The sequence below is a fragment of the Leptodactylus fuscus genome, chromosome 5, assembly GCF_031893055.1.
Source record: "Leptodactylus fuscus isolate aLepFus1 chromosome 5, aLepFus1.hap2, whole genome shotgun sequence".
Lineage (NCBI taxonomy): Eukaryota > Metazoa > Chordata > Amphibia > Anura > Leptodactylidae > Leptodactylus > Leptodactylus fuscus.
The window spans coordinates 146,509,725-146,524,197 of NC_134269.1; the positions used below are offsets into that span (position 1 = coordinate 146,509,725).

Consider the following 14,473-nt stretch of genomic DNA (forward strand, 5'->3'; position numbering starts at 1 on the left):
GAGGTAGAGTAGGGCTTTGAGGACAGAGAATTGAAGTGCTTTTAACAGTATAATCGACACCAGTTAAGTAAAATGTTTTCCACTTCACTTGCTTGGTTTGTGTCTTGTACTGTTAGTAAAGCTCTACAGCCAAGAGGCATTTATGGAGAGGGAGGCAGCATGAGTGAGAATCTAAATGGATTGTACTCGTAGGCACAGAATACAGGACAAGTAAGTGGTACGTGGCTATTCCTCCGCAGATGATGGGAATGATTCTGTTTTAACTAGTAAGGGCATCTATCAATCAAGAACCTTCTGCAACCTAGTTCTGCCGTTTCATTTTTGTCATTTTCGTCTTTACAAGAACCTGTATATCGGGAGATAATTTGTAGTTGATCTTCTTGGCCATTCTTTTCATTTTAATGCTTCTGACACACAGCGATTACAATACATGGCCTTTTTCTTTCTCTTAGTCTACATTGTAATGTGCAGCTGAGCGTCATTCATGTGAATACAGGCTGCATAGTCATAACAATTCCTTCCTGCCAGAATGCTGTGCGGTGACAGTGATTCTTCTACAATGCTTTTCTATGAATATTTAGTCCTCAATACTCAGCAGTAGAATGTCTCATCTGAATCACTGTTTTATTACTTTCCATGATTGAAATGAGGTTGTTTCTTCATATGGGGGAAACTGATTTAGGATGTCTAATTTTAACACTTATTACAGCTTGACAACCACTCCAATGTATGTAAATGTCTACAAGCTATTCTAGCAGATTTCAGAGTTTCCAAAACTGTAATATTTAGTTTAAAATTCCATTTATCTGTGAACATGAGATGGTGGAAAAGTCCGATCACCGCTCTAAGCTGCTAAGTATCCTGAGATCAGAACAGTTAGGGACCTTGGCATTCTTCCCTCTAAAGCCGGCAATCCAAAACAGCAGTAGATAAATGTCTTGTTTAGCAGCAAATGTTTATCCATAATTTAGCTGGGTTTTTAAGTTGTTATGGTAACATTGTTGAGATCTTTAAACTTGGTGATCTGGTGACAGTGAAGAAGTTAATCTCTGCATCCATGGTAGTTTGGGGCAGAGAAATGGTTACTATTAGTGATGAGCAAGTAGTATCCGATCGAATACCCCGCCGGCATAGGAATGCGTGTAATCGGCTGAACACCAAGGGGTTAAACCCATTGAATTGCAGCCGATTACACACATTCCTATGCTGGCGAGGTATTCGATCGAATACTACTCGCTCATCATTATTTACTATAAGGGTGAATTCACACTGAGTAAACGCTAGCTTATTCTGAACGTAAAACACGTTCAGAATAAGCGGCGTCTAAAGCAGCTCCATTCATTTCTATGGGAGCGGGGATACGAGCGCTCCCCATAGAAATGAATGGGCTGCTTCTTTCACTCCGTGCAGTCCCATTGAAGTGAATGGGAAGTGCCGGCGTATACGGCAAGCTCTGCTCATGCCGGAGCGTACACACCGGCACTCCCCATTCACTTCAATGGGACTGCACGGAGTGAAAGAAGCAGCCCATTCATTTCTATGGGGAGCGCTCGTATCCCCGCTCCCATAGAAATGAATGGAGCTGCTTTAGACGCCGCTTATTCTGAACGTGTTTTACGTTCAGAATAAGCTAGCGTTTACTCAGTGTGAATGCACCCTTAGAATGCATGGTGAACTAGGGGAAGGAAGAGGGTTAGTAACAGCATTCCTAGCGGTCTAGGGAAGACAAGGTGTTAATGTTGCCATCCCTGGTCAACTGTGGTAGTGAAGGGGTTAGTGAGACCTCTCCTTGTTGTCTTGGGTAGTGAAGAAGAGAATTATGTCATTGCTAGTGATAGGGCAATGCTTCTAAAACTTTTTAGTCTCTGGCCTTTCCAGTTAATCTGTGGTTATACTAGGGCATCAATAGCAAAGAAATACCACCATGGGGAACTAAACAAAGGCCACTGTGCTGTATATATTATACACCCACCAGCAGAAACCAAATAGCCCAGTACAGCACTCCATAATACCCCTAGAACACCATATACAAGACTGCATTACAAAATACCTACCCAGGAGCCCCAGATACCAGCATTCAGCAAAAATTACCTCCCGAAAGAGTCAAAAGCACATCACAGCACATCTTACCCTAGCACTGCTAAACAAATATCACACAATAACTAATTGGAAACAACACACCACAGTGCAGCATCACTAGTAGCAGCACTTATCCTCTTCTAATGACAGGTACGGTCTCTTCCTTTTCACCTCTAGCCCATTGGCAGCAGAATTTTCCCCAGCTAAAACTTATTAAACTTGAAACAAATTATTCCCCAATTCCACACCCCCACTACAAAGGGAGAAGATGAGATAAGAACTACGATATGTCTACCTCCAGATTAGTACATTCAGCCTGCCAGTGGAATCTTGGTGATGTCATCACGGGTTCTTCAGACTTTCTAACTATAGCAACTGCATTGGAAATACAAGGCTGTCCTATTGTTGTTTTTTTTTCTTTTGAGTCCCTGCTTTGTGCCATAGCTGATACTGGCAGGGACCTGCACCTCCCCAACCAGTGTACCATGTCTCACCAGTGAGAAGCAGTGAACTAAGGCAATGAAGGGGGTGATGCCAACATTCCATGTAAAATGGGACAGATGTTTGTATTTTGGTGGGCTAGGACTATTAAGAAATTTAAAAGGGATCTGCCACCAACCAAAACTATATGAATCGCCACATTACCTCTGTGTATATTCTCTTTATTTTGCTATAGTGGGAAGCAATTAATCAGGACATGCTTTTTAAGACCTGGAAACTGTAAGTTTGTGAAGATATAAACAGGAGACAGTCTAAGGTTCCTTGTTTCGTAGGTCAGTGTGCTATCTGGGTTTTTAATTTCTATCGACCCATGCACATGACCATGGATCAGTGTGAGGTCCAACAGTCCGTGCTGTAAACTCAGGACAGGTCCTATTCCTGTCCAGTTTGCGGCCATGCTTCCGCAGCTCCTATTTATTGAATGAATGGGGCCATGGAAGCACAGCCGATGCACGCGTGGTACACAGATGACTTCCGTGTCCCGCCTGTGCACCAGCTGTGACATTACTCAAGCACACAGTTGTGTACAAATAGTCTAAAGAAGCAAATCTGTGATGTAAAGTACTAGGTAGTAACAGAACATCACTTCTAACAAACAATACATATACACTATATTTACTGATCTTACTTAAAGGGATTCTACCATTAAAAACTTTTTTTTTTCTCCCTAACATGTCGGAATAGCCTTAAGAAAGGCTATTTGTCTCCTACCTTTAAATGCCTTCTCCGCCCCGCCGTTCGGTTAAAATCCCGTTTTCTGCCAGTATGCAAATGAGTTCTCTCACAGCACTGGGGGCGTCCCCAATGCTGCGAGAGCATAAAAAAAATGCAATGCATTTCTGTTGCAGCGTTTTTACAGCTGAACCTCACAATGTGGGGCTTTAGCTTAAAAGGGGTTTCTCCTCACAGGCCCCTCACAACACCACACCTATCTCCAGAATTACAGCTTACTGACCCTTGTTCTGACTGGTACTGCAGTGAATGGAGAGGTGACCACATACGCTCTCTCATCTTTCTCAATTAATTTCCATGGGCATTCCAAAAACAACTGAGCACACTTTTTAAAGTGTCCTCAGAACTCCCATAGAAAAGAGAGCCACATATCCACTGCCACCTATACGTGGCACAGTTGAAATGAATGTTCGGGTGAGTCCATTTCTGTGGCTTTGTGAGGGTTCCTGATGCGTGCTGAACATCCATCAGACATTTATGGAGTGTCCTGTGGCTATGCCATAAATGTCTATGATGAGAATACTTTTTAAAGTCTTCTAGTGTCTGCCTTAAAGGGAACCTGTCAGGTTGATTTGGGAGAGTAAACCACCAACAATGACAGAGAAACTAAAATGAAATACTGGGAAACCACGGACCAGCCTCCTAACAGGATTAGGCCAAAGATAGATGGCGCTCGCCCATAGAGATGATTGGAACCTTCTTTATTGAAAACTAAAATGAAATAAACCTTTTTTCCCTAGAAATGAGTCTGATGAATTTCATTGGACTCATCTGTGGTGCTCCTAGCGCCCTCACAGTTCTTTAGAGAAGTTCAAGATGTACACCCCGGCTCCGCTTTGCAAATGTTGACGTTATGGGGCATGCACACTATAGCCCAGATGTAGTCCAGTGGGGAGGAGTATAGCTGCAGGATGAGTATAAGCTTTATGTTTATTTAAGTGAATAGATGCAGGAGTAACACAACAAATGGAGCTGTGCATCAGACTCCAGTCTCTGATTTAGATCTAGCAACTGCTTAAAACAACTGATAGGTAAGGTGATGGATAGGAGTGCCAGTATCCATAGCCCAAAAACCCTTATAATGGAGCACAGCCAAGCAGAGGACAATAGAGAAAGTAGTTACCGTACTTATATATCTTTTTGTTGTATGGATTGAACATAATAGAGAGTTTGATGGGCAAGCGTATTCTCATATTCTATATACTGACTTGTAGGTGTCGACAGTTCCCTGTTGATGGATCGTATCATATAGCCTCCTTTCTCCGGCTCAGACTTTGAGTTAAGCTTCACAAGGCCAGTGCTTTGCTTTGAGGCTGAAGCAGATGGAACAGTAAATCACTGACAAGCAACATGTTTCTAATTGTGATACTGATACTTCCTCCCCGGTGTGCATTATACAGAATAGAAATGCTGGCAGACAAAAACAGATGTGATTCTGAATTACAGTTTTTCAGTGATTAACAATATGCAGTGTGAATACAAAATTGCTGAAAGGAATTTTGTTGGAAGGAATTTTTTTGTGATCAGTGAAAGAAACAGCCATCATAATTGGATGTTTCCTGCCATAGGATAACAGACGCATTAAACTTGTCAGAAAATTACAGTCATGGTTAGTTTTCTCAATTTATATTGCCTATCTAAGGTTGGCAAACTGTAGGGTTGCACAGTAATGCTATCAGACATTGACCTTTGTATGCTCCAGTGCAGCAGTGTAGGACTCTGGCTAGGAGGGTATGCCTTACCACTTCTTTTTGCAATCCCCATTGATTGTTCCATTTTGCTCTACAGTCCAGGCTCTGTGTACTAAGTTGTTTGGCAGTATGGTTCCCATCGACTCAATTATTTACCTCCTAAATGTTCCCCTGAAGACTTGAAAGGATACCTTTCACTTCCTCATTGATGTGCAGTCTTGTCCAGGTGCTGGAGTTATCAGTGCTGTTAATTTTGTCACCGACATCTCTCCACTGTCAGAAGGGCAGCCTTACATCCTAGCGTTATCGGTAGGCTGTGAGGAACACCCTTCCTGACAATATCCTTCCATAGACTTGTACTGTTAGGGGCGTTCCTCACAGATCTGCAATAACGCTCAGCTTTAAGGACTGCCTTTATGACAGTGGGGAGATAACCGAATGAAGTACCATGTTGCTCCTTCATGTGCTCACCTCTGCCAAGTGCCTCATCGCTCTTCATCAGCACTGGACTGCATGGGAGGTACCAGAGCATGGGGAACAGATGCGTATGTCTTTTTTTTTTTTTTTTTTTTTTTTTCCCGCCTTCCTCAGCCTAAAATAATAATAATAATAGGACCTGCGTACGTTGGCATTTTTTACAGCACACTTTCACAATCCTATTTACAAATTTGATGAGAACTGTTCCTTATGGGACATGTATTGTTTTCAAGATTGGCTAAGACATGGGCTTTGTTCTGGTGCTTGGCAACCTCATTCTTCCTATTCATTGACTTTATTACCACTCTGTTGCCTTTCCGTCTGTTTTTTAGGACAAAAATATAAAAACAATAAAATAGCTTACTTGTAAGCTTGTTCAAGCTTGCATATCTACTTTGTGTCTGATATTGCAGTTTCTTTAGAGAGTCTATCACTGCCCCCAGCCACTTTAAACCGCTCCCATAGTGCTATAGATGCTGTTAGCTGTACAATATCCATACCTTTCTTATGTTTCAGTGCCCCAGGTATACGTAGAAGAAGCACCTTTATTGTTCTAGGCAGTGGGAGTTGATCCTGAATACAGGATGGGCCAGTCATGGACTCCCATTAAATGGAGCTGACCTGAAGTACCATACACATGGACAGGTGTGGTATGGTTTCTGGGAAAATGCAGCCAATTTATTTTATTTTTTAAAATCTTCTACAAGCCCTTCAAAAAGTCTATATTTTGTTCCATTTGGCAGCATTCCAACCAGGACTAATAAATGGACCATCAATTAATAACTGCTTTGTTATATACTTCCATGATAGTACGGAACAACAATTATAACTTCTAAAATTCACCAAAATTACATGAAATTGCTCAAAATGTTTACCAAAAAGTAAATAGGTGGTGTGATGTTCTTCAAAAATGTTTAAAGATGTGAAATTTATTATACAGCCTGAGCCAATTTAGCACATTTTTAAACGACTGTGTCTAAAGCGAAGTTCACATCACATACATTTTTTGTCCATTGCTCTGCTCCATCATAGGATTAAAACAACATTCTGTAAAAGTAATATAAAGACTTGAGCAAACTGAGCAAATTCTGTCTATATTTAGTCATCGTTGTAAAAAAAAAAATATAAGACTAAAAAAATTAAAAAAAAGCTACCACACATTGATGACTGATTCAGACAGAACAGTCCCCATTTGCTCCCAACATTAGGTTTTCAGTCCATTGTTCCCATCCTAAGACTGATCAGAGCAATGGATGAAAATGAAGCTGATGTGAATTTGGCCTAAGTAATAGATAATATTAGTAAATCTTCCCCAATGTTTTTTTTAGAATGAGTAGAAACAAAAACTGGAGACCGTAGGCTTGACTGAGCAAGAATAATGATCTGTTTAGTGTACAGTGTTACACAGGGGCCAAACTGGGGTGGAAGGGGGGCAGTGGAATAAACTTTTACAGCCCTGGTGTTGCATAGTGTTGAATGTATCATGTTCTTGGCCTTTACAATTTTAATATTGAGGTGTGATTGATTGTTATTGGTCACTGAGTGCTCTTACATTAATCTCATTCTTTTAAAGGTGAAGTGGGAAACGCTTTAGATGGTCGGGGACACCACAGTGGGTCAGCCAATTGGATTCTGCCCTGATCTTAGCTTTTTTCAATTGGGTTGTAGTAGTAACGGTATCAGCTCATGGTTTATTTACAAAAAACGGGGGTAGCCATTTACAGGCCTGGAGTTAATATTAGGTGTTTGCTCTGCTATTTAGGTCACTCCCCGCAGATCAAATAGCATTGTGAAGTTTCTCTAGGACACACAGGGATTTTAAACTACGCTCTGCTTGACTTCATGCTGTTTTTGTTGGAGTCTCTGCACTCTTATATAGCAGTTTACAATAAAATCACGTTCTACCTTAACAGGCTCAGATTTTGATAAAACAGGCATTACTTAAGCTGCAATATTAACCCATTCAAGACACTCCTATTTGGCCAGAAGACATTTTTTTTCCTTTCTCTTTCTATAAATGGAGAAAGAATTGAGTTTTTCTGTAATAATATATGGAATTTACTTGCCACTGCCAAGTACACTTCTCTATTGTCTGTTTTGATACATTTCCAATAACTTTTTCCAATAATTTTTATCATATATTTCTATTAGCTTCTAGAAAATGCTACTACACATCATTTACAGAGGTATAATACAGTTTTGTAATTTTTATAACTTTTTTATTCTTTATTTTTTCCCCTTCTTTATTATAATTTGCCTTTCTTAACCCACAAATAGACTTTAATTTTAGGTCTTTAAGACCAGGACCCCATGTGGAGTAAATGCCATGGTTAACACCGCAGCGTTTTTCAATTCCTGCAAAGTGGATGGGATTCTAGCAAATCCTACCCACACATTGCAGATAAATATACGCAGCAGAAATACTGCAATTTCCAAAACTGTCACGTTTTTGGAAGTGACAGCATCTTATATCTACAGAAACACTGGTGATTTCCCCATAGGTATAACTGAAACATAAAGTCTGCAGAGAAAAACTCTGCAAAAAGCGCTTTGGAAAAAAACAGTGATGCTTTTCCGCCATGGTTTTTCCCTACAGCGCTTGTTTGTTACAGCCCACTATGTGAGACCTTAGCCTAGAGGGAACCTGTCCGTCATTTCGGATGGTGACAGACACTCTGATTTTAGTCTTGTATGAATCTACTGTAGTTTCACTTATCGCTGGCATTGAGCAGCAACAAATTAACTCTGAGAGTCCAGAGTCTGATATATTCGTGAGCTATAGGCCGCTAATTCACAGCCTTCTCCCCATTACTGTGTTTGGTCATCTCCAACGCAGATATGATTGCAGCCTAAACAAGCTGATTTTTGCATGAATATTGAAAGCAGTTGTGTTTATGGATGGGGAAAACACAGATTAACTTGAAATTGAATTAAGAACATGTTTGTATAGTTACTTCATAACATTTCAACTGTAAAAATATTGTTAAAGGTAGTATTTTGCTTTAAGTTCAGTGACCTTCTTACAGAATTTCCCCTAAAGTGGTTCTTGCCCTTTCACTAATATATGTAATTTTTCTATTTAATTTGCTGAAGTCTTCTGGTTTTGTGGACGTAATTTGAAATATCCTAAGCAAAGCAAACATAAAGCCATTTAATGCTAGGGCCCCACGTGGCGTAAATGGCAGAGAAAAAAAAATCTGAGTTTTTCAGTCTCTGCAAAGGGCATGGGTTTTGGAAATCGCAGCATGTCAATTATACATATGGAAACGCCGGCCATTTCCCTATAGATATAATGAAAGCAGAAATTCCGCAGAGGCTTTCTGTAAAAAGCGCTGCGGGATCACTTTTTTTTTTTTTTTTTTTTTTTTTTTTTTGCTGAGGCCTGTTATGTGAGGCCTTAACCTGAAAGGCATTGTTATTAAAACTGCAAATAATTTAATATTTGTTGTGGAAGCAGTTCTTTAAACGGACTGTCCTAAATTAAATAAAAGGGGTACAAAAGCTGATCAGTATGAGCTCAACTCAGCTGAGACTGCAGAATCTGCACAGTAAGGCTGGGTTCTCACAGGGTTTTTTGGACTGGATTTTGACACGGGAATCCGCCTCAGAAATCGGTCCAAAAAATGCCTCCTGCGGCTAGCCGCAACAGTCGCGGAATTCTGACAGTCGCGACATTCCGCTCGCGACATTCCACTCCAGATTAGGCCCAAATGAATGGGCCTACTCGGGAGGGAGTGTCATGCCGCGGACGCCTGCGGCAAGAAATGGGCAGTTCACTTCTTTTTTTTCATGAGAGGGAAGAAACCACTCATGGAATAAGGAAATGAACAGCTACCATTAAAGTGAATGGGAGGCATTTTTTTGAGCCGGATTCTGAGGTGGATTCCGCCTCAAAATCCGATCCCAAAAGCCTCGTATGAACCCCGCCTAAAAAGAACTGGAAGTGGACCACTCCAGTCATGGCGTATTAGCCATTTTACTGAGGTAAAGTGAAAGTATTTTTTTTTTTCTAACTCTTTGGACTTTCAAAATAAATCTATTCCAGACTGTGAATGTCATGTCATAATCAAATTTAGAATTGGTTAAACTTTTTTTAAATTAATGGCTTATCCTCAGGATAAGTCACCAATAAGAGCTCAGCTGTTTAAAGGGTCCATGGTGTTCGTGGGAGCACTGTGACCTCTTCACTGTTTTCATTTCTTGCCATCTAGTTCATAGCAGCCATGCAATGTAATAGTCTCACCCCAATGAATTCATAAGAATGAGGCTTTTATTATTTAACATGGCAGCTATGAAACAGCTTGTGGTGTAAGTAGTGAAGAAGTTGCAACACTCGCACAACTGTGGCCCCTTCAACAGCTTATCACTGGTGGTCCTTGTCTGTGATTAACTGTGACCCATTAACATAATGTATACCTATGTAGTATTTATTTGCATTACTGCAAATTTTTCTCCTCCTTGGCTAAAAATACTTTTCATAAATAAGAGTATTTATACGTTGCTGGGAAAAAATCTAGTCTAAGGCCCCACATAGCAAATTGCTGCAAATTAAAGAAATGCAGTGGAAAAAAATGTCGGCAACGCATCTCTGTTTTTACCGCAGCATCTTTCTTTGGGATTTTGCAGAGTTTTCCTCTGACTTCTGCCCTTATTATACCTATACAGAAATCGTTAGTGTTACTATCGGTATAATTTTCCGCTACAGATTTTTATTCAATGTGTGGATGGGATTAGCTGGAATCACATCCACTTTGCTGGTACTGTAAAACAACTGCATTTCTCAAGCTGGTGCCCTGGCCTAAAGGTGACTACCTTATCTTAGCATAATTACATAGAAATTCCATGACAAAGCTCACCAATTCTCTTGGAGTTAAAAAAAATAATAATAAAAAAAAAAAAAATATAGGATTTTGAGTCTTCTTATCTCCTCGAGTGATCCGGGATCAGGGTACACTTTATCCGGTTTCCTGTTGCTGCTAATAAATACTATCAATTGTCTATGGCTGGCTTAATACTTCTATTCATCCTCATGCAATATGGTCATGCATTTGGTAAAAATTGTATTTCCCTGTATTATAAGCAAAGTACTTTCTAATTTTCAGTTTGTTAGCAGCAAAAGGAACAAGAAGACCCCAATCCATCAGACAACTGAGCACTGCAAAATGAAGAAAGCATCTCGCTGTGAAATATTTCAAGGTCACAGCTCGGTTGGCCACAAGATTTCTAGCTAAAAAGATAGAAGGTGACAGTACTTAGAGTTTGGTAATGTTTGCTCAGTAAGCGTGAAATGAAATTTAACAGTGTGCTTTCACTGTATTTCTTAATTTATTATGGTTGTTTAGACTTCTTGGAAAATAAAATGGCAGTTGTTCATTCTTAACTTGTTCAATACATGGTAGTAGCCCCAGAAAAGACATGCTAGCTCTATTACCAGACTTTGTGGCACTTGGTTATTTGTGTGATCTGTATGTTGCTCTTGGCAGTTGATGATTTGAGTTTTCTTGGACCCACAAATTGCAAACTATCGGGAAACTGTAAGGCATCTAGTGTAGTATGGTGTGGCACTTTGTCTGTGTTAATTCAAGAAAAGGCATTTGTTATAAGTCACGCCACATTAATTGACTGCAGGCTTCTGACATTTCTATCCATGTATCTGTAGAAGACTTCATACTCTAAGACAACCCTGTGTGAGTTGATTGAGCTGAAACCCATATCAGTCAGCTGTAATTGCTGAGATTAGCCCGATATTTTCTATGTAGGAGCAGCCTTACAAATGAGTAGCTGTGTTTGTAGTATATGGATAGGGGATTACACCATGGTGGAAATAGCCAATGCTTGGTGTCGCTCTGCTCTGGCTCATAACAAAAGTGGGCTGTCTTGGTGAGAAAACCCCTTTTCAATTGAGAGTTTTTCTAGTACAGCTCTATCCTGTATTTTGCAGGTCCTCATGCCAGAAGTTGAAGGCAAGAGACCTCTCTAATGGGAACTTTCACAAACTTCTACAAGCTTATGTGTAATCCTGCAGGGAAATTGGAGCATATCACCATAAACTGGTGATTTTTTTAGCTCTGTTTTTGGTTTTAGCAAGGACTTTAACAAATCCATTTTCCATTATAGATCTATGAATCACAGTACTTTTACTCCTATAATCAAGGTCTCAGTTATAGCTTTCCCTGCCGAGAATCACTGCTTATTTTCACAAGGCTACCAGTGCTTTGCCCTATATGGCTGTATGGTTAGTTTAGTATGGCTGATTCTGCTGACAGATTCCTTCTAAACAAGGTTGTTCAATGAGTGTCAGTGATTCTGGATGCTGTAGTGGTCCAAAGAGCAAAGCAGGCACAGGTCAAGAATGCAGTCATGAATTTAAGTCCATAAAGACATACAGTATTGTTTAATTGAAGGGGGGGGGGGTCACATTACTGTTAGTAGTGTCTGTTGTTGGCATCCATTACAAAATGTTAACAACAAACACTTAACAGATTGATTTCCATGGGTATTTGATCTGTTGACCGTTTTCATCAACCCCACTTAGAGGGGAAGGAGGAGAATAACTTCAGATTCTGAAACATTGGTCTTTGTAGAACCTAGAGCCATGGCTCAATGTAAAAATCTCCTCTCTGAAACTGCACCATGTAGAAACAGGATCATGCTTCTATATACTACAGAGTAACGCGCTGCTCATTCTGACAAGTAAACACGTGTCAGAGTGAGGTACTACGAAACAAATCCCATTGACTTTAATGGTGCTGGCTTACGCGCGCTATACATTGAAATCAATGGGTTAAAAAGCCTCCCATTAATTGCAATGTGTAGTGCGTGTAAGACCGGCACCCATTGAAGTCAATGGGATTCTGTTTTACAGCGGTCACTCGGACACGTGTTTATGTGTCAGAATGAGCGGCGCGTTACTCCGTGGGAACGGAGCCAAACAGAGATACAGGTGGTCACCGACACAGGAACTGAACCTGTATGTGCAGCTCCCATTTTCCACTGTGTATTTAATGTCTGAAGGCTGTGCATATTATTATTATGATCAGGTTAGTTATTGTATATTGTACAGTCATACAATGTTTCAGTATACTTGGTTACGACTAATCCTATTCAATTTAGTGTTCTATTTCTTATGCATGTTAGTTTTGTGGAAGATACCAGCTTATACATGTTCTCCATTTCGGATTCCTTGCAGGGTGTGCCTGTAGACATCTTAGATTCCTCTTTGTTCTGTCCAGATGGACCACACAAGTCAGGAATCTGGGGCTGATCTAGCAGGACTCCAGTAGTTTGCCTTTCACCTTCTCTCAAGTGATAGTGCGGATTGCGCTGACAGTTTCCTCACACTTTCATTTTGCCGCATAACCTGCCTACCTGAGACAGGAATATACAAATAAGTTTTCCTTGCTAAAAAATGAAAACTTGCTCTGGTCCTGCCTTTTGGAAGGTAACTCCCTATATGCCTGTTTTCTTATTTGCATATTGTTTTCCCATGCAGGGCAAACATGATCTAATAAGTCCCCATATGTTACAAAGCAGCCTATTTCGAGGAAGCCATGCGTCAGACAGGCAGAAGTGGTCCTGTCATCTCTGAGTTTTCAGTTCTGTCATTATGGACCTAGTTATTGTAAGTGTTACAAGTAAGATGTGATAATAGCATCCTAATCCATATGCTGCATGAAGTGGCTCATCCCAGTATAAATGGTTTCTCGTTACTGTGGTTTTAGCTGTTGCCAGGAAGGTAGCTTGGTACACATTTGTTGAGAAATACTAATGTGTATGAGTCAGTCAATGTCAGCGCACCATAGGTTCACTTCACTCTATTGTACATCGGGTTTTTCTGCTTCAAGGTTTCAGGTTCCCCCTAGTTTACACTTCTCCAAATGAGAAGCAGTTGGTTCTCTGTTACAGCTGACAGCCGCCCAGCATGGTGTAAGGGTACTTCATAGCCACTGTCATGACTGACATGCCATACACACAACCCCTGAAGGGACTCAGAGGGGAATCAGATCAAAGTCATGTCCGTGGGAGAATCCTTGTATTGTTTACTATAGAGTTATCGTGTTTCTGCATTTGATTTATGGAGGCTGTGTAGTTTATAATACAAGGAAAGGTATTGTTTTTCTCCATCTTAACCCAAAATTAGCAGGTCACAAAAGAAAAATTTGGCTTTAGGTTTTGCTCATATCTGTTGAACCATAACCCATTTCCCCATACTTTGCACGATAAACACCACTAGCTCCTTATGGACACCAAAGACATACAGTAGAGTCTGCCAGGTTCTGATGAAGTGTTTGGCGTTTTGACAGTCATGTATGTAGGAATCCGCGACTTCCACATAATGGACATGACCCTTATTGCATTTTAGGCTAAGGCTTCACATTGTGGAAACAAAGCATTTTTGGCTGCTGCAGAAACAGTACAAGCAAAGTGAGTGAGATTTAGGATAATAATATCATCCATACACTTGGAAAAAAGAAAATATGTTTGTTTTTTTTTTCCCAAAGATCAAACCATTCTAATTTTAGCTGCGGAATCATGAGTGTTTTCCCTATACATTTAATAGAAGGAGAAGAAGAACACAACAGCAAAAACTCTATGAAAAATGCTGCAGTGTGGGGGCCATTATATTATATGTGGGGGCACTTTGTGGACCATTATATGTGAGGACTGTTAAATGTGGCGACAGTGTGGGGGCCATTATACCACATATGGGGGCACTGATGCAGATTCCAAACATTTATAAGTGGGGGGTACCCTGTTGTAACGTACTTCACTTGAAGTAGAGATTGAGAATCTCTATAGGACAGTGTCTTAGTTTGCCAAAGTATTGTTTGCATAAGGCAATCTGAGAAACTAATGAAGCGAATTAACAAAAATGAAGTGGCTGGAATTCGGCGCCCAACTCTTATTTTTTTTTCTGGTATGATTTCTCAAAGTATTTTATCTGGTCTAACAGAAGATATTTATATTGTAATCCCCCTAACCACCATGTGCCT

General features: G+C 40.3%; 1 protein-coding gene across 1 annotated transcript in view; it reads left to right on the top strand.

Annotated features, from left to right (window-relative positions):
* GRIP1 (glutamate receptor interacting protein 1) overlaps positions 1 to 14,473 on the top strand; it is a 355,754-nt gene that overhangs the window by 81,341 nt on the left and 259,940 nt on the right. The window lies entirely within an intron of this gene.